We start from the raw sequence: 27,031 nt of genomic DNA, 5'->3' as shown, positions 1-27,031 counted from the left end.
TAGACTTAAGTGCAGCATTTGACACTATTTCACATGGTTTGTCGTTAGAACGGCTGTGATCACAGGGCATAAGGGGAAGAGCTTATGAATGGCTTGCTGACTTTTTACACAAGTGCTCTTTTCAGTTGTTCCAGAAGCCATACACCTCAGATATTATCCCCCTCGAGCAGGGAATGTCACAGGGATCCGCCTTGAGTCCTACCCTGTTTAACCTGTATCTCCATCCCTTGGCAGACGTAATTGAATGCCACGGTGTGAGGATTGTGCCCTATGCTGATGACACTGAGCTGATCATCACCTAGATGACGGCCGTGCCGCAGCAACCTTCAATTCCTGTTTGGTAGATCTTGCGGCATTGATTGATCCTAGTTGCCTGAAATTGAATGCGGACAAGACAGAGGTTCTGGTGATCCGAAACAGCCCTTGACAAGGTCCTCTGCATGGTGGCCATATGATCTGGGCCCTACCCTCATCCCTTAACCAAAAGTCAAAAATCTGGGCATCCTTTTTGATGCTCAGTTATCTTTTGAGAGCAGATCAAGGCCACTGCTGGCATTTGTTTTGGAGTGTTAAAGTTGCTAAAGAAGATACTAGGATTCAAACCAGACTCCGCCAGAAAGACGGTAATTCAAGTGTTTCTAGCGTCCCTGCTTGATTATTGTAATGTAGTCTATCTGGGGGTCTAGAAGGGTAGGCTGGGAATGCTTCAGAGAGTACAGAATACAGCAGCCTGGATGCTATCAAAAATTACAAAATGGATTGCCAGTAGCCCGGGTCTTGCAGGATTACACTGGCTCCCCATTAAGCACAGAGTTTCCTTTAAAGCACTCTGTTTTACACATAGGATACTCAATCAGAGGGCGTCCAAGGTATCTGTATCCTCTGATTCAAGCCTATCCCCCAACAGATATCTTAGGTCTTGTGAAGCGGATTTGACCGTAATCCCTAGAGTGTGCAGAATGCACCAGGGGAGCAGGTCCTTTGGATTTCTGGCAGCCAAACTCTGGAACTCAATGCCATTGGGTCTGAGGCTCGAACCCTTAGGAGCAAGTTTCTGCAAAAATCTCAAAACCTGGCTGGTTAAGCAAAGTAATAAGAACCATCTGGTTCTTAAGAAGACACTGACTTTACCTGACTGCGGGCTGGTGTTTCTTCTATAGCACAGGGACACTCCTTAAAGTTACCAGGCCCTTTATAAATCCTTTAACATAACATAACACTTGGCGCAATCTTAGTGGTAGACCAGAGAGGACCCTACATCAATGTAGATGTTGATGGGCATCCAATAACATTCTTGCTCTACACTGGTGCTACCTGCTCTACAGTGAGAACAGCAGAAGCCCCAAGCCTACCCCCTCAAGAAAATCGATCCAAGTTGTAGGAGTTGCGAACAAGACAATTTCAAATCCTCTAACCAAGGAGATACTGGTGAAGATTGGGTCCTTTGAGGGCCGTCACCAGTTTGTGGTGTGTGACTCAAGTCATGTGTGTTTTCTGGGCCGTTATTAGTTGTGTAAGCTGAATTGCACTATATATTGTACACCGAAGTGAACTGAACTGCAAACCAATGATGAGAACATTGCTTTCAAATTGGCAAACCAGAATCTTCATGTCACCATGTTTCCTCTGTTTACAGTGGAGGACATACCTTTGGACCTTAGGGACGTCTCATCGGTGGTGTGGGACTTCACAGATGAAGAGATTGGACTCATCAAAGGAGTTGAACTAGTCCGCATACAAGTTAAACCAAATGCTAATTTCCTGAGAACTCCACAGTATAACTTGACACCCGAAACGGTGGGGGGTATCACACCAGCCAGATAGGTTCAGAGAGGACCCCAGATATCCTTGGACCTAGACGTCAGGACTGCAAGTCCACATATATTTCACATTTGGTGTTGCAAAGGGCGACACCGGTCAAACAGTGTTTTTACAGGGTGAGTTCCTGCTTTTGCAGCTCACAGCAATTCTCATCTCCCTAGGAGAAAAGCCAATGCTGCCAGTCCATATCATTAGGGAGTGTAGGCAAGCAAAGCCAGGGTAGTTGGTGGTAACTGTATATATCAATTAGCAACATCAAACCGAGGGTGTGGTTGAGTCCACAATGTAGCTTACAGTAGAATTCCAGGATGAGGCCTATGAATGATCACTTCACATCATCCTTAGGTAGAGGGCTTAAGACTGAGGAGATGGCATTCCAGGCTTAAGGTACTTCTTCCAGAAAGAACACACATTCACAGGGTTAGTGAAAACATGGGACTTCTCCACTATGTCAATCTTTAGGTGAGTGGGATATAACATTCCATATCAGATCTCCTACTCGCGGAGCAGCTGATTGATGTCGGCAAACTTCTTACGGGCTTCCTGAACAGCTGAGAGAAAGTCAAGGAAAATAGACAGCGTCGTTCCCTGATGCTGTAAGAGCCCTAGGTATAGGGTAGTGTAACAGTCCCAAAAATTCAACAGGTGGCCATTTAGGGGCCTCAGCAGGTCCCAGGAGGAGGACGGGGTCCTAGGGATCAGTGAGCCCTCTCAACCAAGAACACCTCAGAGAAACTAGATCGCCTTAAGAGGTCAGAGAGCAGAGTCTTGATGAAGATATTTGAGCATCCCATATTTGTAGTCTCAGCTATCCCTGCAATACGGATGTTGTTACTGTGCAATCTCACCTTTAAATCGTCACTTTTGGCCATGGTTGTGGTAAGCTGTTTTTTCATCTTGACTATTCTGTCAGTGTTGGTGGGGACGTCATCCTCCGCCCCTTCTAAACTGGTGTTGTGTCTATCCAGTCGTTCCATGCATCGGTCTAGTTTAGCGGACACGGATTCTATTTTTGTGCCTATAGACTGAAGGCTGGATTTGAGCTCCAGAAGTATTGCATCTGACACGGGCTGCGCTTCATGTGGCGAGTCACTTGGTGCGCCATCTTTGGCGTCTGACAGAGCTGGTATCTTTCTCGCTGCCTTGCGTAGATCAAATTGTAACCAGCTCTGTTTGAGATCTCCCTTATCCATGATGACCAATGTCCTGGGGCAATGGTCTTGCAAGGGTCACAATATTAGGGGGCTCACTAGTATGCTCCTCTGTCCTCACTGCAGCTGCCCTGCAGCAAGGCAGCTATTAAGGTCGGGACGCAAGGCAGTACCGGGTCAGATTGTCTGACATAGGATTGCCCCAGCGGGAGGATAGGCTAAGTTTGCTGCAAATGTGGAATCAATGTTTCTCTCATGGTTACATTAATGGCTCCTCACCCATTCCTCATACTGAATCCGCAGTTGCCTCAATACAGCTGAGGCCTCAGCACCACTGTTTGAGGACCAGTGAAAATACCATGCCGTGAACACCCTGCCCTCAGCACAACATGGTCCAAAGTCCCAAACTGTACATGGGGAGGGGGCAAGTTGGTGTTGCTGGGAACAGCCTTTTGTCCCCTGTCTCAGCGGGAGATCCATCATCTCAGGATTACTGGTGGACCCTGTCACCGCTGGGCGTCCAAGGAATGCCACGGTCCATTCAGAATCCCAGGATGCAGTGAACGTCACCGGACAAAATTGCCCAGTCTTGGGACCAGTCGATGCCAGCACCCTCGTTGGTCACTCAGACCCCTATTTACCTGGAAGGGCAGCATCGGGACCCCAACTGCAATGATGGAAGTGAATCCAGTCATGGAACTCTGCTCTAGGCAGCCATCTTGGTTTCTGGTGTGACCACTGACCTTGGAGCTTGTTTATAATATTTAGGCTTGCCTGTTTTCAGTTTCTATTTTTGGTGAATTCTGGTGGGGTTTTTTCAGTTTTTTCAATTCCTTAAAAAACAGTGATTATCAGTGGTTACACATTTTCACGCGATTAAAAACAACAAAAAACGTGTTTTTCCAGTGTTTATGGAATTTTAATTTTAAATATTGCTTGCTGTCTGCACTGATAGTGCAAGTGTATACGTAGCATGTGCACAGGGTATATGAGGACCAAATACATTTCTACTGCACCAGAATTGACTATAAAGTCAATAGCATTCTTCATTAACACTGAAGATTGTAAAGATGCTTTCAGCATACCATCTAGCAAGTGACAAGGCTCTCTCACAGGGAAGCACTTTATCTCGGGTATCGATTTTGACAGGCAATCATACAACTTTTTCATATACGTAGCTGCTTTACTGCAAATACAAACAATATCACTCCAATCTGTATTGAACTTGGTAGGAACTTTTTTCAGCAGCATTCCATGTGACACTGTGTTCCATGTTTACCAAATGGCTGGTGTCATGTTTTCACCACTATCTCAGATGCTTGGTGACAATATTCATTTCACACATACCTGTCACTACATCTTGCATTGAATGTTTAACCCCTTGGCTGCGGGGCACATTCCCCCGTGGTGCTGTGGGGAGGGGGGGCACGCACAGCGCCCCGGTGCTCATGACGAGCTCAGCTAGTCATGAGCCACGGTTCTCGTGTGCTCATGACGAGGTGAGCTCGTCATGGCCACACCCGTTTCCATGGAACGCTGCACACAGCAGAGGGAATTAGCCCCGCGTGTGAGCGTTCCAAAGGTCATGACGAGATGAGCTCGTCATGAGCATGGGAGGGTTTAAAGACTAGGGTGTTTGGAAATTCACTTTCAATCAATACTGACTCACTAGAAAAGGGGGCTGATGTATCAAAGGATTTCACCCATTCTCTGTCTGTGAGTAAGTGTGATGCTACATATTAGGAAAGATTCTTATGAAACCGGCCATTTTACCTATCAGTGAAATCAAATGTAGCCAAAACTTCAAATATGATTTTGATATTTCCTGATTCTCTACAGTTTATAAAATAACTAAATAAGACCTAAATCATGCTTCTAAACACTGTATCTTTAGACCAAAGACCATAAAAACTGAAAAAAGCAGAAGGAAGAAAAGACAATGTTTTAATGACATACCTAAACAACAAACCTCAAGCAGAATAATATCAGCCCCGTCTTTCTTGATGCTATCTTGTATAACAAAGTACCATTGTATTGGCCCCTTCGGGAAGAAATAAAAATGACTTTCACTCATCTTTTCCTTTCTTTGAATGGCACTTAGTTTGTGGTTGCAAAGGTGTTTTTTCAGTGTTTATATGTTTACACCGGTGATGGCTATTTTCCATTCGGTGGGGTTTTATCAGTTAATATAGGTTTAAACCTAAAACCAGATAGCCTAATAATATTGCAGGAGGTTTCCTTACAATGTTTGTGGCTTCTGTCAGGTAGTTTGTCGTGTGGCTGAATTTTTTAATTCCTCTGATGATTGCAAAATTGACAGGTTTTTTTAAAGTTTTGAAAACCTTTATTAAAAACAAGTAGCATTAAACACAGCATAGTGCCTACAACCCTGGTAGGGCCGGCAGCGTAAATGCTTAAAATTATACTGAAGCATTCAGCCGGAAGGTACACAGCAAGTCGCCTACAACCACTTCGGGCCAGCCGCGTATACAGAACCATTGTACACAAAGTGAACAAGCTTTCGGGGGCCATCAAACAGTATAGAGCAAGAAGGCCTAAACCATGATATGCAATTGTATTTTTGATACCCATATGTCCCCATGTAGGTATTGTCAGGGCGCATGCTACCATGAATCCCTATTGTGCCCCCTTTGGGGCTCCTGCTCCAAACTAATCCCTATTAAGGGTGCTAATATGCATTGTCAGGTGTGTCGCGCAGATGAGTGAAGTTCAGGGTGGCTCCAAAAGAAGGAAAAGAGAAAAAAAACAGTCATGCTAACTATACATAAACTAAACAGGTCATGATGGTACACATGATGTGAGTACATCTAGCATATTCCAGATAATAGTGTGCAAGAGGGGGGGTCTCTTGCAAACAGCAATCGGGATGTGTCATGTAAGTTGGGGGTGCATGCGGTTCATTCCCTTGGGAAAAGTTGGAGGGCTCTTTGTTTTGGGGGACTAAAGCAAGTAAACTCAATGCGCATTAGATAAGACATTATTGATTTACAGGACTTTTAAGGGTGTCTATATCATTTGTTTTGGTGGGTGTTGGCCTTTCTTGGGGCTATCCAGAATAGTAGATTCTAATAGCATAGTTTTAACATGAGTCAACTTTCAGTGGACTTTCACTGCTAAGCAGATGACTAGAGAAATGAGCCTAAAAGGTGCTTCCTCTACAGTGGAGTGGTAGGTGAGTTCTGAGAGAAATGTTTTGCAGATGTCTTTTAGTTTTAAGAAGATAGATTGTTTTCACATTTCAACGGAGGATGAAAGCACTAGAACAATGTTATATCAGTTTGTCACATTATACCAGGCTAGGACCAACACCGCTCATATCTATAGTCATGTGTCATTTTGTAAGGACTTCCTGAGTGTGCTATCAGAATAAATCTCAGGATGTTATTGGAAAAAACTGTATCCAGGTCTGTTCTCATAAACCTTTCACACCCCATCTCACGGAGATGCTACTCAGTTTACTCCACTAAGCTTGCCATTCATATCTACATTAACCCACATATTTCTTACATGAAGTATTTATGCCTACAGTAGATATAGAAAGATAATTGATGTTCCCGATTACTGCCCTTTGCAAAGTTAGTAAAACACCAACTGGAGAAAAAATGGAGACTACATAACAAATTTGGCAGACAAAAGCCTCTATCTGCAGCAAGCCAAAAGGTATTTTGTATATTAAAATGTAACATGAACCCACGCTAGATGGAGGTAATCTTTGGCTGCTGACAACTCTAAAACAAGCATCTGCAATGCAATAGGTCTCGCATTTACGCGAGTTTGAGCTATTGGCATTGTAAATGACAATGCCTTTTTTTTAATGTTTTGGTTTTAAAACATAAATAAAAGGCCTTGTCATTTACAATGCCAATAGATTAAACTCACGCAAATGCGAAACCTATTGCATTCCAAATTCTTGAAGGCATCGCTGAGTTGCCCCCTGGTCTCCCATGGCCCCTGAAGAGCTCCCCGTTCACTATGAGTTAAATAAACAGGTCGGTGGTCACAACTGCCCAGGAGAGACCCTCCTGCAGCAAGGGAACAGTGCTTACAGACTAAAGAAGACGAACCGTGTAACAACCGAAGCAAAAGGGCCACTCCCTATGGGAGGTTACAACTGAACACAAGGCGGTACTAAGGCGAGACTAACAAGCCTGATAACAAATTAGAAGTCAGCATTTACAAGGACAATGACACAAGCCAATGACAAATATGGGCAGAGAGTGGGCGGGGCTTCAAGCACATACTCCAATACAGCATGGCTTGCAGAGCAGCGCATGCCCTGCCCAGGCTCAACCTAAACATCTGTATAGCGTACTTCCTAAGTTGACAAACCTGTTTTCTCTGATCAATGGCATCACCCCGACACAGTCACTATGTGACAAACTAGCTGTTTTCCTTAATCTTAAAATAATTAAACTCCACCAGGACACCTGAGAAAGATTAGACAGAGGTGAACCCTTTGTAGAAAACCCTCTTCAAAATGGGGCAGCATTCACAGAATTGTGACCCATCTGAATACAACAAACTAAGTGCCTTGATTTAAAGTTCGGCAGACATGGTATTCTGTCACAAACGTATTGCAAGTGCCATTGGATATAATGCGCTTGTAATATGGCGGATGGAGTATTTGTCACATTTATAGCAGAGCAACTATACGCCTAACTCTAAATGAGGCCCTAAGACTCTGATCAGGACTAGTAAAGGTTCAATTTTTCCAGATGTTCCTTTGGCATGAGTAGCTAAGTTGCTTTACCCTCCTAAGGTGCTTTGCTGTAGCCGACGAATGGGAAAATGCAGGATTTCATGGCTACTCCGTTGTCAATGTAATTATAGATTTTTCCACTTGCCACATAATCCTCCATCTGCTGCATGATTTGCAGATCTGAACACTAAACTTGAGTTTAGCCCAAACAAATCAAATGTTTGCCTGGAATTCAGAACTTGGTATGTAATTTAGCACCAAGCCCTTTGCAAAAGTAAACTGGTGACTTTCAGCTGTGATTGCTGTATTCAGACAATATAGAGTTGAGAATATTCCCAGATGGTGATACCCTCGGGCAAGTGCTTCTATCTGCAGCAGGAAACAAACCCCTACTTATTTGAATCCAATTCAAACTGGGCGGAAAGAATGATTCCTTCCTTGTCATGAAAATGGTTTATTTCATTACTCATGCAAATTCACATGACATCACATATACTGTTTTCAGTGCAGCACTTCCTTCAACATATCACCCCAGTTTTAAAAAATCCCTAATATTTTGCATCTTTTTTAGGGGGCTCATATCTTGAATCTCAGAGCATCTCCTAGTAAAACACACACATGATACAAATCTGATGTAAAGTACTTTTCTACAGGATTGATTTTTAAAGGTACTCAGTGGAATCTCAAACCTGAACACAAGATTGAAAATGTAACTTGGGATGCACAGATTGAAAGAAGTGCACCTTTTATTACAAGAGATTGGTGCATACAGCTGTGTTTTCTTTTTAGTGCATCGTTGTAAAGGTTTACTCTAGTTATTTTACTCAGGATGGTAGAAATCAATTAATAAAATGGTGTTCCAGCGCTTCTATCTGAAGCAAAACCACTTCGGGGCAGATTTACAATAACTGGCGCATCCCTGCAGATCAGCAGGGATGCGCCTGTTAATTTGCATGACGTTAGTAATCCCTTGTACCACCATGGATGCACCGCATTTACAATGCGGTGCAACAGTGGTGCAAGGAGAGACAGTTGCCTGACGCATCTGTCAGCGTAAGGGTGGCGCAGTGCTGGAGTTGTGTCGCAAGCGCGACGAAACTTCAGCACTGCTCAGGGGCGGCCCATACCCAGAGTGCTGCGTCACTCCTTACGCCTCCTACAAGCAGGCGTAAATTTTGACATTGCGGGTACGTAAAAGTGGCTCAGTGAAATCTTGTAGATTGCACTGCGTCACTTTTACGGGGCTTCCTTGCGACGGAACGCCCGTCCTCCATACATTATGCCTGACAAAGGTAAAATGTAGCGCAGGGCTTTAGAACGTGACGCATCTCACTAGATGCGTCACGTTGTAAATTTGTTGCATGGTGGCGCATTGTTTACGATGCCGCTGTGTCACAGAAGTGACACAACAGGGTCGTAAAAAAATGTTGCAAGGGGCTTGTAAATCTGCCCCTAAGTATTTGCGAACACCATTTGGAACAGTTTCACCTCAGTGTGTATACGTTTCTTTCTTCGGTTGTACCAATGTGAGCTTAAATAAAATAATTGTTATGTAATAATGCCACAGAATATGGTGCATATTTTGCATTCATTAGCAGCCACCACCTGGTCCACCATTACTGCAAACTTACAGTCCTCCTTGTCATAATCCACTTACAGGATGATGCTGAACCAAACACCCTCCTTAACGTACAGCAGACTGGTTTTACACTTAAGTGGTGAACTGGATCTGCTTTGTACTGTAGATGTGAGGTGTATTACAGACTTACAAACTGAGCTAGCATGGTGGACAAAAGAATGGTGGGCTGGAGTGCCCCCTTGAGCGATTGCCAGGTGATTAAAGTTATTGCAAGCATTCCTCCCATCACCTTTAGTGTGTTTGATATACCACCCTAAGTGGCAAGGGTATGCTGAAACATGGCTCCCATGCTCACTGTTCCACTGGAGCCAAGCTACACCTTACTGACAAGCCTGAATCAGGTGAAACCTGTCTTGCGTTGATTGTGATCCAGTTCAGGGATGAGCTGGCCTGAAGTTGGGGCAGGACTGTTCCTATTGAGCAGGGTTAAGGCTATTTTGCATATGGCGGGTCCAAACTAAGTTGGTATGTTGGACAAAAGAATGGTGGGTTGGACCCACCTCACCCTGAGTGATAACCTGTGGTTGGATTTAGTGCAAGCATTCCTCCTTCACCATTTGTGTATTTGTATTACAGATGCAGACTGTGACAGGCTGGTGCTTCTCTAATCTCCTTTAGCACCTTTCAACGCTGTTCAATCTGATTTCTAACAATCACATCTCCAAATTCTGCTGGATGGAATTACAGTCATCATAAACATCTTCATGTTTCAACAAATGTTAGTCTTAACCCATCCAGAAGTTTTGGCTGGATGACCTGCATCCATGCCCCGTCCTGGGCATTTTTCCGGTGGGCTAGCAGGGTGCGGATCATTTTTGTTCTGCTGGTGGGGCCGATTTTGCTGCTGAAGGCTATGTGGGTTGCATTTCCTGTCTACAGCCTTCAGCGCTTTACAAACAAACAATAGAAAACAGAACAACAGTCCCCTGCACACACTAACGGTATGTATATTATATCAATAACAGTGTGAAAAGGCTTGAGTCTTTGCTGGAACATGCGCTTCAGTTTATTCACAACAGCCTTAGCCAACACGTGTTTCGTCACGCTTACGGTTCTGCACAGTGAATTCTTCAGGGCTATACTCAATAAGTGAAGATCCTTCAATCCGGTTGTATTTCTGCCCCAAATGGGATTCATTAGGGTCCAATGTTAAACCCAGTTAAGACTTCACATATCTTGTATCCAGAAATAATCCCTCCTATTCACAGTATATGAGGCATGAGTAAATAAAATCTGGGTTGCATTGCACCCACTTGATGCAGGTTGTGTTAAAGAAAATACCCGGCAGCCATATCCTTGCCGGTATTAATATGAGACCTTTGCCTCTGTGATGAACAGAGCTCCTTCCGGGGTGCAGGGGACTGTTGTTCTGTTTTACCAGTGGATATCCACACGTTGGGGAGGAGGATGGGTCTCCCTACTATTATGCACCTCAATCCTCACTCAGTACTAGAGCATACTTACCTGCGTATTACCCAGGAGCGCCAGTACCCTATAGACGATTCAAAAAGGGGGGTGGTGATGGACAGATTATTTGAATTAAGCAGAACACTCCTACCCAGTCAAAAGATCAGGGCTTGATCCATCACCGTTTTTTAGCTCACTGCACCAGTAAAGAATTGGCTTGGTAGTTTGGTCTGCCCTGTTCCCATGATGCACTGGGCCAGGGACAGACTAATTTGCATGTAGCCAGGTTCTGAACTGGGATGGTGCAGTGAGCTAAAAAACGGTGATGGATCAAGCCCTGATCTTTTGACTGGGTATGAGTGTTCTGTTTAAATTCAGATGCTCTGTCCATCACCACCCCCTTTCTGAATCGTTTTGGCCACTATAGGAGTGGCAGGGTATGCTCAGACATGAGTCCCTTGCTCACTGCACCATCAGGATTCAAGCAAGCCGGGCCGAAGACGGCTGCAATGTCAGAAACCGGTCCCCGGAAGCTTGTTTCCTTTCCAGTAAAGAATTGGCTTGGTAGTTTGGTCTGCCCTGATCCCATGATGCACTGGGCCAGGGACAGACTAATTTGCATGTAGCCAGGTTCTGAACTGGGATGGTGCAGTGAGCTAAAAAACGGTGATGGATCAAGCCCTGATCTTTTGACTGGGTATGAGTGTTCTGTTTAAATTCAGATGCTCTGTCCATCACCACCCCCTTTCTGAATCGTTTTGGCCACTATAGGAGTGGCAGGGTATGCTCAGACATGAGTCCCTTGCTCACTGCACCATCAGGATCCAAGCAAGCCGGGCCGAAGACGGCTGCAATGCCAGAAACTGGTCCCCGGAAGCTTGTTTCCTTTCCAGTAAAGAATTGGCTTGGTAGTTTGGTCTGCCCTGTTCCCATGATGCACTGGGCCAGGGACAGACTAATTTGCATGTAGCCAGGTTCTGAACTGGGATGGTGCAGTGAGCTAAAAAACGGTGATGGATCAAGCCCTGATCTTTTGACTGGGTATGAGTGTTCTGTTTAAATTCAGATGCTCTGTCCATCACCACCCCCTTTCTGAATCGTTTTGGCCACTATAGGAGTGGCAGGGTACGCTCAGACATGAGTCCCTTGCTCACTGCACCATCAGGATTCAAGCAAGCCGGGCCGAAGACGGCTGCAATGCCAGAAACCGGTCCCCGGAAGCTTGTTTCCTTTCCAGTCAAGAATTGGCTTGGTAGTTTGGTCTGCCCTGTTCCCATGATGCACTGGGCCAGGGACAGACTAATTTGCATGTAGCCAGGTTCTGAACTGGGATGGTGCAGTGAGCTAAAAAACGGTGATGGATCAAGCCCTGATCTTTTGACTGGGTATGAGTGTTCTGTTTAAATTCAGATGCTCTGTCCATCACCACCCCCTTTCTGAATCGTTTTGGCCACTATAGGAGTGGCAGGGTATGCTCAGACATGAGTCCCTTGCTCACTGCACCATCAGGATTCAAGCAAGCCGGGCCGAAGACGGCTGCAATGCCAGAAACCGGTCCCCGGAAGCTTGTTTCCTTTCCAGTAAAGAATTGGCTTGGTAGTTTGGTTTGCCACGTTCCCATGATGCACTGGGCCAGGGACAGACTAATTTGCATGTAGCCAGGTTCTGAACTGGGATGGTGCAGTGAGCTAAAAAACGGTGATGGATCAAGCCCTGATCTTTTGACTGGGTATGAGTGTTCTGTTTAAATTCAGATGCTCTGTCCATCACCACCCCCTTTCTGAATCGTTTTGGCCACTATAGGAGTGGCAGAGTATGCTCAGACATGAGTCCCTTGCTCACTGCACCATCAGGATTCAAGCAAGCCGGGCCGAAGACGGCTGCAATGCCAGAAACCGGTCCCCGGAAGCTTGTTTCCTTTCCAGTAAAGAATTGGCTTGGTAGTTTGGTTTGCCACGTTCCCATGATGCACTGGGCCAGGGACAGACTAATTTGCATGTAGCCAGGTTCTGAACTGGGATGGTGCAGTGAGCTAAAAAACAGTGATGGATCAAGCCCTGATTTTTTGACTGGGTATGAGTGTTCTGTTTAAATTCAGATGCTCTGTCCATCACCACCCCCTTTCTGAATCGTTTTGGCCACTATCGGAGTGGCAGGGTATGCTCAGACATGAGTCCCTTGCTCACTGCACCATCAGGATTCAAGCAAGCCGGGCCGAAGACGGCTGCAATGCCAGAAACCGGTCCCCGGAAGCTTGTTCCCTTTCCAGTTCAGAATTGGCTTGGTAGTTTGGTCTGCCCTGTTCCCATGATGCACTGGGCCAGGGACAGACTAATTTGCATGTAGCCAGGTTCTGAACTGGGATGGTGCAGTGAGCTAAAAAACGGTGATGGATCAAGCCCTGATCTTTTGACTGGGTATGAGTGTTCTGTTTAAATTCAGATGCTCTGTCCATCACCACCCCCTTTCTGAATCGTTTTGGCCACTATAGGAATGGCAGGGTATGCTCAGACATGAGTCCCTTGCTCACTGCACCATCAGGATTCAAGCAAGCTGGGCCAAAGACGGCTGCAATGCCAGAAACCGGTCCCCGGAAGCTTGTTTCCTTTCCAGTAAAGAATTGGCTTGGTAGTTTGGTCTCCCCTGTTCCCATGATGCACTGGGCCAGGGACAGACTAATTTGCATGTAGCCAGGTTCTGAACTGGGATGGTGCAGTGAGCTAAAAAACGGTGATGGATCAAGCCCTGATCTTTTGACTGGGTATGAGTGTTCTGTTTAAATTCAGATGCTCTGTCCATCACCACCCTCTTTCTGAATAGTACCCTATAGAACCACCTACCAAGCAGTTTCAAACAATTGAAAACAAATGGTTTTAAGGTGGGCCGGTCAGACCATTTGTTTTTGCATTGATTTGGTTCCTATCTCTTGCAGTGTTGTCACAAGCAGTCCTGACATTAAGGGGTTTAGGGGGAAGGAAGATGACGAGTCTGCAGCTGTTTGGCTCAGATAGTCCATTACATCTATGATTAAGACACTTCAAATTTCAAAACAGTGTTTTTCTTTATAATGTGGCAATGAAATGCATTTCAGTTTAGTATATTAAATTATACTATTGCATTGTTTACAATTCAGCTGGCTACTCATCTTATTTAAAATATTTTCGAGAGACATACAGCAGACATACAACATACTGCAGGAGGCAGAAGAATTTTCTTATTTACAATAAAATGTAATGGTATTTTATATATGTAGATATTTTATGTACTTAGGAAACTGACTCTCTATGGTACTTAAAATAAGTATACTGTGCAGAGAGTCCAGTGGCTATCCAATTGATTCACAGAGGCTAAAGTAGATAATACTAATGCTCTCTTTTGCGGTAGTGTGGGCGAGCAGTTAGGCTTATCAGAGGGTAGTACTAAGCATTTGTTGTACTCACAGATGCAATAAAGGAGACACACACTCAAAGAATACATCCAGGACCAATTTAGGAATATAACACTTCTTTTTATTTATATTTTGAAACCAAGAACTCTCTTCAAAGGTCACTACTTTCTTCAATAATAAATCGTATAGGTAAGTAAATTTTTTAAAGTGGTGGCCTTTACCCACAATGAAATCCAATGGATGGAAAAGTCAAAGATGTAGAAGGGTAGGAACAGTTGGTTTCAGGAGCTCACCTTCTGTGATCGGAGTAGTAGTGGGCCAAGGTTCAAAGTACTACCAGCAGTTTGTTGGGAACTGTCTGGGTTCTACCAGGAGCAGGGTTCTAGTTAACCCTGGGCGTAGATCATGTAGTCGCGCTACGCGTAGCTATGCGAAGTGCACTTGGCACTACGCAAGCTACGCGAACTGCATAGTGCGGTAGGGAAAATGCTGTTCGCACTGATTGCACAGTGCCGGATGCTTGTTCGCACTGTGCAATCATTGCAAACGGCATCTTGCACAGTGCAAGTCATTTTGCTCGCTCGCGGTCACCAACTTGACTTGAGGACCGCGAGCAAGCAAGAAAATGCCCGCTGCGCTATTTTGCACTGTGCTACATGCAAATCGCTTAGCATGTAGTTGCGCAAACTACGTACACTACGCAAGCATAGGATAGTCCTACACCCAGGGTTAGTTCTAGTAAAGCTGGTAGCTGTCACACTACGGAGAAAGGGGGCACCTGTAAAGAGGCTGCACAGGAGGACTGCAGGCAAGTCCAAGGGCTCCCAAATGAGGTGTCAGTTTGCAAGGGACCTTGGAGCATGGGGGCACAGCTGGTTCTACAGGACTGGGACCTGGTGTCTCAGCAGAAGAGTGGTTTGGTAGGTGGGGCTGGGTGTGCATAGATGCAACTTGTGATCAAGTACAAACAGTTGGCAGCAACAAAAACCACAGCAACTGTGCCACTCTCGAAGTGAGTCTCAATAATGCTGATGTCCCTCGAATGGCTTCTTGGTCCTGGTGCAATGAGAATCCAGACTGGACTCTCGCTGTTGGTGTTTAGTAATCCAGACAAGACTCTTGCTGGTGGCTTTTGGTACAGGGCTTCTGGTACCCCGGGGTTAATACTTCATGGCTACTGTTGGTCCTGGTGTCTTCACACTCAGTGGGGAGCCAGATCTTACCTTCCAGAGCATGAGTACCTTCTCCTGATCGTCTGTGGCATCAGTCGGGCTGGGGAGCTGCAACGCGGTGGTCCGGACTCTGCTTGTGGGTGCCTGAGGACTGCAGGGGAGTAGCTCCTCTACTTTAAGGGAGACTGTAAGTGCTGGCAGACTACCCAGGCTTTGGCAGTTTTCCAGCTCGCAGGACAAGTCACTCTGTCACAATTTTCAAGAGAAGGCTAAGGACGGGCAGGGTTTTGTGTCAAAGTCCAAAGTTCCGCTACAGTTCTTCATCCTTCTTCTGTTGATCCATTGAATCTCATTTCTTGGGTTCAGTGGTGCCACCTAAATACTCAATTTAGGGGAGTTATGGGGAGTTACAGGTAGTAGCCAATGGGCTACCTACCTTTAGGGCATCTACTCCCTCTATAAGACCACTTCCTATGAAGTAGGCATATCCCTGACCCTGGAATACTAATTCTGCCCCAAAACAATATGGAGGAATCTGAAAATTGGGGTCCGCATCAGCTGGCCTGCCCTAGGGGTTGTGCTGGCTGACTGTGGGCACACCTCCTAATCTTTCTAATTTTGCCACCTTTCTTGCTGCCAAAAGTGGGAGCAGGACAGAGGGTTGGGTATCTCCACTATCTAGAGAGGCCCGGGTTTGCATAACAAAGGCGGCAGGGCCTTTGAAATGTCCTGCCCTAAAATGCCCATCCTGCTTGGAGGAGGTGTGAAGACCTCTTCTCAGAGCAGGTTTTGTTCCTGGCCTTCGAGAGCATGGGCTCTCACCTCAGAAGGTCAGAAACCTGTCTAGGGCGTCTGGCTGGTCGAGACCAGTCAGTCAACACACTAGTAGTCAGTACGTTTACAGGGGACCCCTCTAAATGGCCCTCTTGGTACATTTATTAATAAATCTGGCATTGGCATCAGTGTTCAGATACCGTTCTTGTAACCTTTGGTTTTTTAGTGAAGTTCTAAGGTTTTCTAATGCTAATTGTGAATTAAAATGTTCCTGTAACCATTGTTTTTTTCAATTTCTAATGTTTTTTAAAATTCAATTTCTTAATTATAATGTCCATTTTTTTAAGTGAACCTCTAAGATTTTTGTACTTTCTTTCTGTAATTGGATATTGTGTATTATATTTACTCATTTTGTGATTTCATATGTGTTTATCAGTAAATGCATTATTAACTGGTTTTATTTTTAACAATTGTGGAAGTTGGCACAACATTGTGGCGTTTACTGTGGCGATTTTGTCATCAGTAAAATGTTTTTTTCTTTTGTTTTTGGGAATCTTCGCAATGATGTCACAATCCCTGCGGACACGTCACAAAAATGGAAAACAAAAGCTGACATTCAATGGCCATCAACACATCCAAAAATAATATGTGAAAGAATCCATTCTGAACATTGCCCTACATATATTTTATATACATACTTTTTTCAAAGCATGTTTAAACTTTTATACTAAGTTTCTTTATAAAACATCTCTCAGACCTATTTTCCATTTTTTCGGTTATTCAGTACGTCGTGATGACGTTCTTAACCGTGACGATCGCGCCTTTTACATAAAGTGAAAACACATATATGCACACATACTACACTAGGTGTTTCTTAAAGTATTCTCTAAAGTCGGGTTTTTGTAGAGAGTTTCTATAAAAATCATCTGTAAAACCTATTTAATTTGTTCACGCTGACGCCAGAGATCGCAATGACGTCAGTTCGCAATTCCCCCGGACACGTCGCGAAAGAGGAAAATAAAAGCAGACATTCAATGACCACCAACACATCTAACAATAATAAGTAAAAAAATCCATTCTGAACATTGCCCTACACACATTACTATATACATACTTCTTTCAAAGCATGTTTAAACTCATATTTTTGTACTAAGTTTCTTTAACCCCTTCGCTGCTAGGCCTTTTCCCCCCCTTATGCTAAGCCTTTTTTTGGCTATTTGGGGTAGTGCGCGCTTAGGCCCCTGTAACTTTTTGACCACATAAGGTATCCACGCCAAAGTTGCGTCCTTTTCTTCCAACATCATGGGCATTCTAAAGGTACCCAGGGTTTGTAAATTCCCTTGGAGGGGTCCCAGAAATTAGCCAAAATACAGTAACATTTTTGTTTTTTTCAGAAAAGTGGGCTAGAAATTAAAGCGCCTGGGCTTTTCCCTGCAAATGTTATCAAAAAAGGGTTTGTAGGGCTGAAATCACCAATTTGCCAGATTTTAGGGAATGACAGTCTTTTGTCAGAGAACCAACATTTTTTACACAGTTTTGGCATTTTTCTGGGACATAGCCTATTTTTGCTATTTTTTGTGCTTTCAACCTCCTTCCAGTTAATGGTAAAAATTAGTATGAAAGCAAAAATGGATCCTGGAAAGCTATACATTTCAGAAAATTAAACAAAATTCTGAATTCAGAAAGGGGTCATTTGTGTATATCCATCAAGGTTTCTTTATAGAAACTAACAGTTAAATATTGGAAAAATTGAAAATTAATTGAAAAAAACAGCTTTTTGTGTCAACGTTTTCACCTGTAACTTTTTGTAACTATGACAGCTCTTTCAAAGCAATATACTGTTACATCCTCTGGACCTTCCTGGTTGTGGGGATATATAGGACTTGTAGGTTCATCAAGAACCAGACGGACCCAAAGTCAAAAACTGAGCAGCAATTTGCAAAGGCTTTTTATTATGTACCGGGTCTATAGCAATTATTGTGTGAAAATGTATACATGGAAAAATCGGTATGAAAGACACCTATGTATTTCTGAAATGGGGACAAATTATAGAGTTTAGAAACAGTACATATTTGCACATTTTCAAAATTGGGAATACTCATACTAGCATGAGAATTATTAGTCATTTTTCAAAATGACTTCTTTTTACACATCTTTCATTTGGAAGGCAGAAATGCATCAAAACTCAAAAGGTAAGAACAGTTACTTTACGAATCTGAATTACCCTAAGTCTCCCGATAAAAATGGTACCTCACTTGTGTGGGTGGGCATAGTGTCCACGACCGGAAAGGGCTCAAAACTCAACGTGAACACACCACATTTTCACAATGAAAATTTACCCTTTTTTTGCGAAGTGTTTAACTGTCGTTTTTTAACCCTAGTGATAGAGCGTGGACTCACCTGCTCAATATACTCACCTGGGCCCATATATCTATATATTAAACAGGTAAACCTACACACTCTATTCAATTGGGGTTTTTTACCATTTGGATTTTTATACCATTTATCTTACCAATCCAAGTCACCGATATCTAAGGTCCTAAGAATCAAGGGAGTTAGAGCGAAATAGATAGCAATAATAACATTTAGCATTTCATAAATAACCACAAATTCGGGAAAGGTTTAAAATCTTTATCTAAGTAAATCTTTGAAAGACTTAATAACATGTAACTCAAATTAATTTCTTATTATGTTTTAGACTAATGCAGATTTTAAAACAAACATTTGCAATAACCTGGAGAGAAATTGTCGCTAAGCATTAGAACAGAGGGTGGGTAAGAGAAAAAGGGAAAACACAACAATGACAAACCCACACTTAATAGTTACTGCCCCCATCTTCCCCCCAGGGGAGCAGAAAGGCTGTAATTGTTGCAGGTGGGGGTTTTGGGCAGCCTCCACCCTAATAAAAATGTGCCCAAAAAAATCCCTGGTGTCTAGTGGCCTTTTTGCCCCCTTGGGGGCTACTACCCCATCTGCCCCCTGGGGGGGCAGGAAGGCTTTTATTGTGGCGGGGGTGGGGGCATGGGCATACCCATTTTTGGAGCCCCCACCATAATTCAAATTTGCCCCCAAAAAATCCCTAGCGTCTAGTGTGCTTTTTGCCCCCCTGGCGGGGCAGATTGTGGGCTATTGCCCCCAACTGCCCCCGGGGGGGGCAGAAAGTCCACTAGACGCCAGGGAGTTTTATAGGAAAATTTGAATTGGGGTGGGGCTCCAAAAAATGGGTCGATACGTCTTTCTACATGCTCAGGGGGCTGAGCTAGCCCCCTGAGCACGTAGAAAGGGAAACTGAAATGAGCCTCTTGGCTCATTTCAGTTTCGGTTTCACTGAAATGACGTCAGTGCGACGTGCGCGCTGATCGTCATTTCAGGGAAACCAGGGGGGGAGCCTCGGGAGCTGGGAAAGCTCTTCCCCAGCACCCGAGGCTTTGGGGGATAAAAGGGAATCCCCTCTGGTGCTCGCACCAGGGGGATTTCCTCCGGGGGTGGGTGTGATGACGAGCTGAGCTCGTCATCAGCACATGAGCAGTGTGTGCCATGATGATCAGCAGGGAAGGGGTTAAAAAACATCTTTCAGACCTATTTTCCATTTTCGTGGTTATTCGGGACGTCGTGACGACGTTGTTAACCACAATTGCACCTTTCCCATAAAGTGAAAACACATATATGCACCCACATTACAGTATTCTACACACTAGAGGTTTATTACTGTACACTTCAAACACATGTTTTTCTACTGTATTTCTAGAACAACCATCTCTATAACCTATATTACGTTTTCGCAGTGAGGCCGGAGATTGCGATGTCGTCGGTAATCGCGATCCCCGCGAGAAAATCGCGAAAACAGACAGCAAAGCAGGAATTCAATAGCCATAACCACATGAAAAATTATAACCATAAATTTAATTCTAACCATCACAGATAACTCACTATATAAATAACTCTATAAAAACATTTATTAATATTTCTATTACAATGCATACTAATGATTTATTGATATATTTATTTAAAATTTCCACCAATATTTGCAACAACATCGATAGTCGTGATGTCCCCACGATGATACAAAGGGGGCCCCGCCTGGCAGTCGCGGCGTCATCGAGAATATCACGCACAATGAAAGAAACAATTTTGGACATATAACTTCTGTCACTAACACCTCCATTTCTCAACCATGGGGTCCGAGAATCTCCACCCTGACCCCTTATGTGGGCTTTCACTCAGATTTTCAGCCCCAGGAACCATTCCCGATAGATAAAATGGTGGCCATAGACAATTATCTGAGTTTATCGATCACAATCACCTCCTGGATGACACTCAATTTGGGTTCAGGAAGGGCCATGGAACCAAAACGGCCCTTTTCAAGGCAACTGACGAGATCAGGATGATCTTAGATCAAGGCGGCGCGGCAGTCCTGATACTATTGGACCTGTCCGCCGCCTTTGACACGGTCGATCACGCCACCCTCATCAACCGTGTCTCCTCCTTAGGCATTAACCACACTGCCAGGGCCCTTCTAGCCTCATTCCTTGCCAATCGCACCGAATCAGTAAAACTAGGCAACTTCTACTCGCCAGTGTTCGCTCTCCTATGTGGTGTGCTCCAAGGATCCTCGCTAAGTCTGACCTTATTTAACATCTATGTGTCGGACTTGGCCAGGGTCATCAAAACACATGGGATGAGGCTAACCTCATATGCCGACGACACCCAACTGGTTTTAGCAGTTCCCAACGATGGTGAAACAGTTGCGTCAATATTCCAGGATGGAATGCTAGCCATTAGCTCCTGGATGACGAGCAACTGCTTAAACCTAAATTCCGATAAGACGGAGGTAATGACCTTCGGCATCCTCACCCCAGGGTGGTCCCGAACCGGGTGGTCTAACGAGCTGGGTCCTCCACCAGAACCCGTCACCAAGGTCAGAAACATGGGGGTCCTGTTAGACGATAAGCTCTCGTTCATCCACCACGCCAATGCGGTTGTTTCCTCCTCCTTCTACACCTTAAAAAAGATAAAGAAACTTTTGCCATATCTCCCCACCTCCGCTGGTAAAACCTTGATGACCACACTAATCCTTTCTAAAACAGACTATTGTAACGCACTGCTGCTGAATGCCCAAGAGAAAGTCCTTAACAAGCTACAGTTGGTTCAAAACTCGGCAGCCAGAATTCTAGCCGGCATCCCCAAGTTCAAACCCATCTCACCTACCATTCGCCAACTGCACTGGTTGCCTATCAGAAGCCGGACCAAATTTAAAGCATTATGCATCGCGTACAAGGCAATCAATAACACTGTACCACAGTTTCTAAAACAATCACTATGCCTATACGCACCTAACAGACCACTACGCTCCTCCACAGCGTATCTACTTCCTGTCCCACGCACCAAGAAAGCTTCCTGGGGAGACCGATGTTTTCTAGTTGCCACGGCCAGACTTTGGAACACCCTCCCACTCTTCATTAAAACCAGTCCTACACTCATGATATTCAGGAAAAAATTAAAAACATGGCTATTCAACCAGTAGTCCCCACTCTCAGCGATTATTTTTCTGATTTACTCCAGAAGCGCCGAGACACCCCAGGGTATTTGCACGCTGTACAAGTTGCCTAAATATAAACATAAACATAAAATGGTGGCCATAACTTTCTATTCAGGCAGCATCCAGCCAATCAGAGCATTCCTGTTGGTGCGAACATTCGCAATACATCGAGAAACCTTTGCGAAATATCACTATAAACTTAAATTCCTCAAAAACCACTAAACGGATTTACACCAAATAAGCAAAAGGCACTTCCTTGAATTGATATCTACCTCCCTCTCAAATTTGGTGTAAGTTTGTTCAGCGGTTCAGGCAGTAGAGGTAGCTAAAGGTTCCTATGGGAATTAACATTACAAATGCAACCTTGTTTCGCACCCCAAATTCTTGGTCCTCACTGCACGGATCACCCCCAATCTTTCCCATTTAATGGTACCCACTGTGACACTTTTTTGGCAAAATTTCGAGCAGATTGGTCAAACAACGCCAAAGTTATAGCCAAGTCAAAAAATGTGTTTCCTATGGAAACTAGGTCCTAACTATAGCTAAAACGTATAAACCACTGAAATTTGTCAGTTATGGTTCACGGTGCACACAAGTACACCATAATGACCACCCATGGGTGTCACGCCCAGCAGAGAACTGCTCCCACAGATACAATTTGTGGTCAAAATAGGGTTCTATATTAACAACATACATCCACTTCTCATGCTTTCTATTTCAGATAGCATATACACTTGCAGGAAGCCATTTTGAGGAGGTGAGCTGTCAGAAACTTCTCGCTATTCTGGTATTGATTGTACTGCTGTTTCTGCCTCCTTCATGGCCTGTTGCATTCTTCCCACAGCTGTAATCTCTCACAAGGTATTGGCTAGCTGCCTGGTTCCGAAATGCATCCTGCTCAAACACCTGAGTGCATATTTCCATTATTTACTTGCTAAATTTGTTCTGTTCTTCCCAACGGCTAACTTGTACTCCTAGGTCATTTTGTTCAGCTGAATGCCTACACCTGCCTTTCGAGACATTTCTATCTGGTTATTATTTTACTTGCTGCCTAGACAAACTCTCCTTTCTCCTACCAGGTTCGCCCCCACACATTCTTTGTCGAACCTGCCCTCTCTCATCATATCCATCTTAAGTAAATCACCTACTTTTGTGCTATATCTGTGGCATGTGCCATTGATGTGGCACGCCTTGCACAGCAATATTTCTCACAGTTCTGGGTGAGAGCAAATAGCAGCCCTGGAAACAGTTTTAATATTACAAAACAAAAGCAACAAAACCCAACACTCTCTGTTCTACAGAGAGTCTTGTCCTGATGACCTTGAATCATTTTTTAAAACATTGCTTTAAAAACCGTTTTTATTTAATGTATTTCCAATGTGGGAGATGTGTGAGAGTCTATTAACAGGCATTTTGCAGAGAAATGTTGTGTTTATATTTCGTGCAACGTCCATAATTTTTTTTTTAATCAAAACAGGACCTCACATATGAGAAATGGGAGGGTGTCACAGATATTATTTGCAGTAATATTAGTGAGCTGCTAGTGTGTTACAATATTAAAATCACTATCACTGAATATTAGATGTAACAACTTTAGAATTTGGACGAGTCCACCTGAACAGTGTCAGTGGGGTGACCAAAGAAGGCATGAGAGAGCTGAAACTGGAACATAAATTCAAAGCGGTTCTAAACAGGGGTCTCCAAAATACGTCTGATCTGGGCACCCACAATCCTAAAGATCCCTCTGCTGTCTCTCCTGCACTTAGTTACTTCCAGCCTTCTGAGGTCTAACACGTCCTTGCTAACTTTAGCGCCACACCAAACCAGGCTTGCCACAACACACTAAGCACAAACTAAGCAGCATGCGAGCTGGGCATTTGCAGATGTAACTGTCCGACATTCACTTACTTCTTGGAATCTACAGGGCAAGCGATGACTGAGTCTTACTGCTTTGCATTAGTCACCACTTTGTTAATTACATTTTTAAAGCCCATGGCTAAGAACTCAGTATAGAGTTTGGCATCTACCTTCAGCAGACAGGTAAGTAGGTTCAGTATGCACCGGATTCTTTCCTGACTTGGGGATTTTTTTGAAACTGTGGCCTCCATCATTATGTTGTCTTTTTCGGTTCACCAAAGGTGTAAATTCGTCTCAGTAGATGCCATATTAACACTCTTGTAAACTTGTTAATTTTAATTATCAGTACCTTGTGTGTTTACTCTTCTTGTGCTGCAACCTTATAATTACATAGGACAACTGATTTTATTGCTGCTAGATAACTGCTCTTGGATAAATCGATCTCTAAGCTCAATGGTGTAATAGGTGCGGCAGAATTAAATGTAAGTACCGATTTAACAAGCTGATGATCAATGATTTGCAAGGGAGAAGTACTTATTCCCTTTCTTAGCTCTTCTTTTGCGAGGCTTTAACTCTGCAAAGTTCTGGGTCTGTTTTTCAAGAGTAACCTCCAAACCCCTTATTGAAGGAAAGCATTGATCCAACAGAGTGTAAGAGTCACTTTTGCTATATCATGCTGTGCTGCCCAGAAAGCTGAGTAGCTAATCATAGATTCACAAGCCCCTTTCTCACATCCACTTTTGCTATTATAGTCCATTAGATATTGCTGAACTTGGCCCTTTCTACAGGGTCAGCCCCAAACCTTTTGCCTTCATTCATTTATTTTTGCTGAAATCGTTTTTATTGGCTTTAGGACTCCGCACACATTGCTACTGCTAACCAGTGCCTTAGTACTCTCAAACATGTTTAATTGGCTTATACCAAATTGGCATATTTAATTTACTTATACATCCTTAATAAAGAGGTACCTCATGTGCCCAGGGACTGTAACTTAAGTGCTACTAGTAGGTTTGCAGAACTGATTGTGCCCCCCACTTAAGTAGCCCTTTAAACATGGCTTAATGGCCTGCTATTGCAGCCTGTGTGTGCAGTTTTTCAACTGCCATTTCGACTGGACAAAATAAACATTTGGCTAGGCCCCAAGGATTGCTTTTTAATACATATAAATCACCTTGATGGTAGGAGCTCAGAGGGCGGGGTGCAATGTATTTAACATGCAGGACATACACTTTTTGTCAGGCTCCGTCTAAGCGCCTGCATGACATCATTAGAGGGACCGTACGGTATGCAGTCAGGCTAGGTCTGGAAAAGACTACAATTCCCAGAAGCCTCGGCTGAGGCTATATGTGGAAGTGAGACACGCTTCCTGTTGCGCGTTATCCTGTGTTTGGACTCGGAGCAGACTCTTCGCTGCTCTTCCCGCTATACTGTTGAGGACGTCTGGGGCACTGGTGAGACAGGTTCTCCGGCGAAACGGTAGGAGCGGGTCTCCGCCATTTGTTTGTAATCTCAGCTTCGGAGCGCAGTGGTTGTTACCGCGCATTGCCGGATTTAAGGGGCGTGCAGTGAGAGGAACTGCAGCGCCTTTGTCCCTAAAGTGGATTTGGGTTGAGCGGAGCGCAGTGGTAGCCTTGCCACACGCTGCCGTTTCAATTGTGTTTTCGGAAGAGTTATTCCTGTTTACGTTTTCATTGGTAAAGACAAAGACGGAGAGCGGAGCGAAGTGGTAAGGAGCACCACTCGCTACCGTTTCTTCGAGTACTGTTGTGTGTGCAATATTTGTTCAGGCGGAGCGTGGTGGCGGTCGCAGCTACACGTTGCCGTTAGAGTTTTCTATTTTACTTGGGATTGTTGTGCCTTTATGGAACCCTGTGGACAGGAGTCTATTCAACAATTATCCTGTGTTTCTTTTTTCTTTGAATGATTTCAAGTACCCGAGTGATACTCGCTGACTTCTCTGAGTTCGTGGAGGAAACAGAGCGGAGTGCTGTGGTTCTTGCATTCCCACGCATTACCGTGTTCTGTGATTATTCTTCCTTGCTCATATACTTTTCTCAGCACAGTTTGTTACTGCTTACCTGTTAGGAGGAACACCTCTGGAACCCCCTTATACCAAGAGTTATCACATAAAACAATGGTAGGATAGGGGGAATCATATCAGGTTCTTTTGTGTCATTGATAACCGTGATTATGTTCTCACAATGTTTACACTTCTTATAGGTGACAAATATTACTTCCAAGAGGTGGATTTGAGAAACCCATTGCAGTAGCCTAACCACTTAACCCAGGTATATTGTCTTGTTAGGGAAATACATTGGGTGTTTTGATTGCTGGATGGATGGTGTTCTGACCCCTGTATGTTTTGTCGTTCTAGGTACATCCCTTCCCAGCAGACCCCTTCCTTCCCTTCCTGTTTATTATTTTACATTTACCCCTCGCCTAATGGCTCAAATACTCTGTTGATAATGCGGAGTTTTTGTGACGTTTGGAGGTGGGCCTTATGATCATCATCCGGATCCTGTGGAGCGCATCTGACAGAATAACGCGCCCACGAATTTAGCTTCACCCGATCCGGGTGGGGGTTATAATGGCTACCTTAGAGGATGTGCTTCAGGCCTTGGTGTTGGTGCAACAAGAACTTGTTGCTTCCAAGGCGGAGGCTACAGCCCTGAAAGAGAAGGTGTACAGGTTAAGCAGGAATCCCTTTGATGCCTCTCCTTCACAAATTCAGGTTACCGTTCCGCCTCCTATACCCCTCGCTAGCCCTGATAGGTATTCAGGGGATCCGTCTAAAACCCAAGTCTTTTTGACGCAAATCATGTTGCACTTCTCGTGCAAGCCGGCCTCCTTTCTGACCAATCATTCTAGGGTGGCTTTTGCCATTTCCTATCTGACCGGAGATGCTGCTAATTGGGCAGTGCCTTTAGTTCGCAATGATGACCCTGTGCTGAATAATTGGACGGCGTTTAGGGCTGAATTCGAGCGAGTGTTTGATCGCAGGGCCACTACCTTCAGTGCAGACCGAGAGTTACTGACGCTGAGACAGGGAAAGAGAGGTCTGATTTCTTATTTGACAGATTTCAACAGGTTAATAGCCGAAACCGCTTGGCCAGAGGAGAAGAGGATGTCCCTTTTTTATCAGGGGTTGAGGGATGGACTCAAGGACATCATAGTGCAGATTGACCCCCAGCCTGTTACCTGCGCAGACATGATAAATTTGACCTTGCGTCTGGACGGCAGGTTGAGTGAAAGAGGGGGTGACAGGAGACGCTGGGATCGAGGGGTCTTAGGGTCGGACTCTAGCCCAAGAAGGGCTTTGCCTGTTACAGAACAAGGTTCCGAACCTATGGAAATAGGGGCAGTTAAAGCCCCTCTGTCCAAAGAAGAAAAGGAACATCGCAGAGCCTTGGGTCTTTGCCTTTACTGTGGGAAAAAAGGCCACTATGTCAGGGAATGCCCTACCAAGCCTAAGACGAGTGGTGTATGGAATCGGAGTAAAAGGTTGGCCATCACCGCGACGGGATCCCATGAGAAGGAAGGAATGGGAGAGACGACGTCGGTAA

Source organism: Lissotriton helveticus, chromosome 12, assembly GCF_964261635.1.
Source record: "Lissotriton helveticus chromosome 12, aLisHel1.1, whole genome shotgun sequence".
In the NCBI taxonomy this organism is placed as follows: Eukaryota; Metazoa; Chordata; class Amphibia; order Caudata; family Salamandridae; genus Lissotriton; species Lissotriton helveticus.
The sequence above is the reverse complement of the archived record's forward strand: the minus strand, read 5'-3'. Positions refer to the sequence as shown.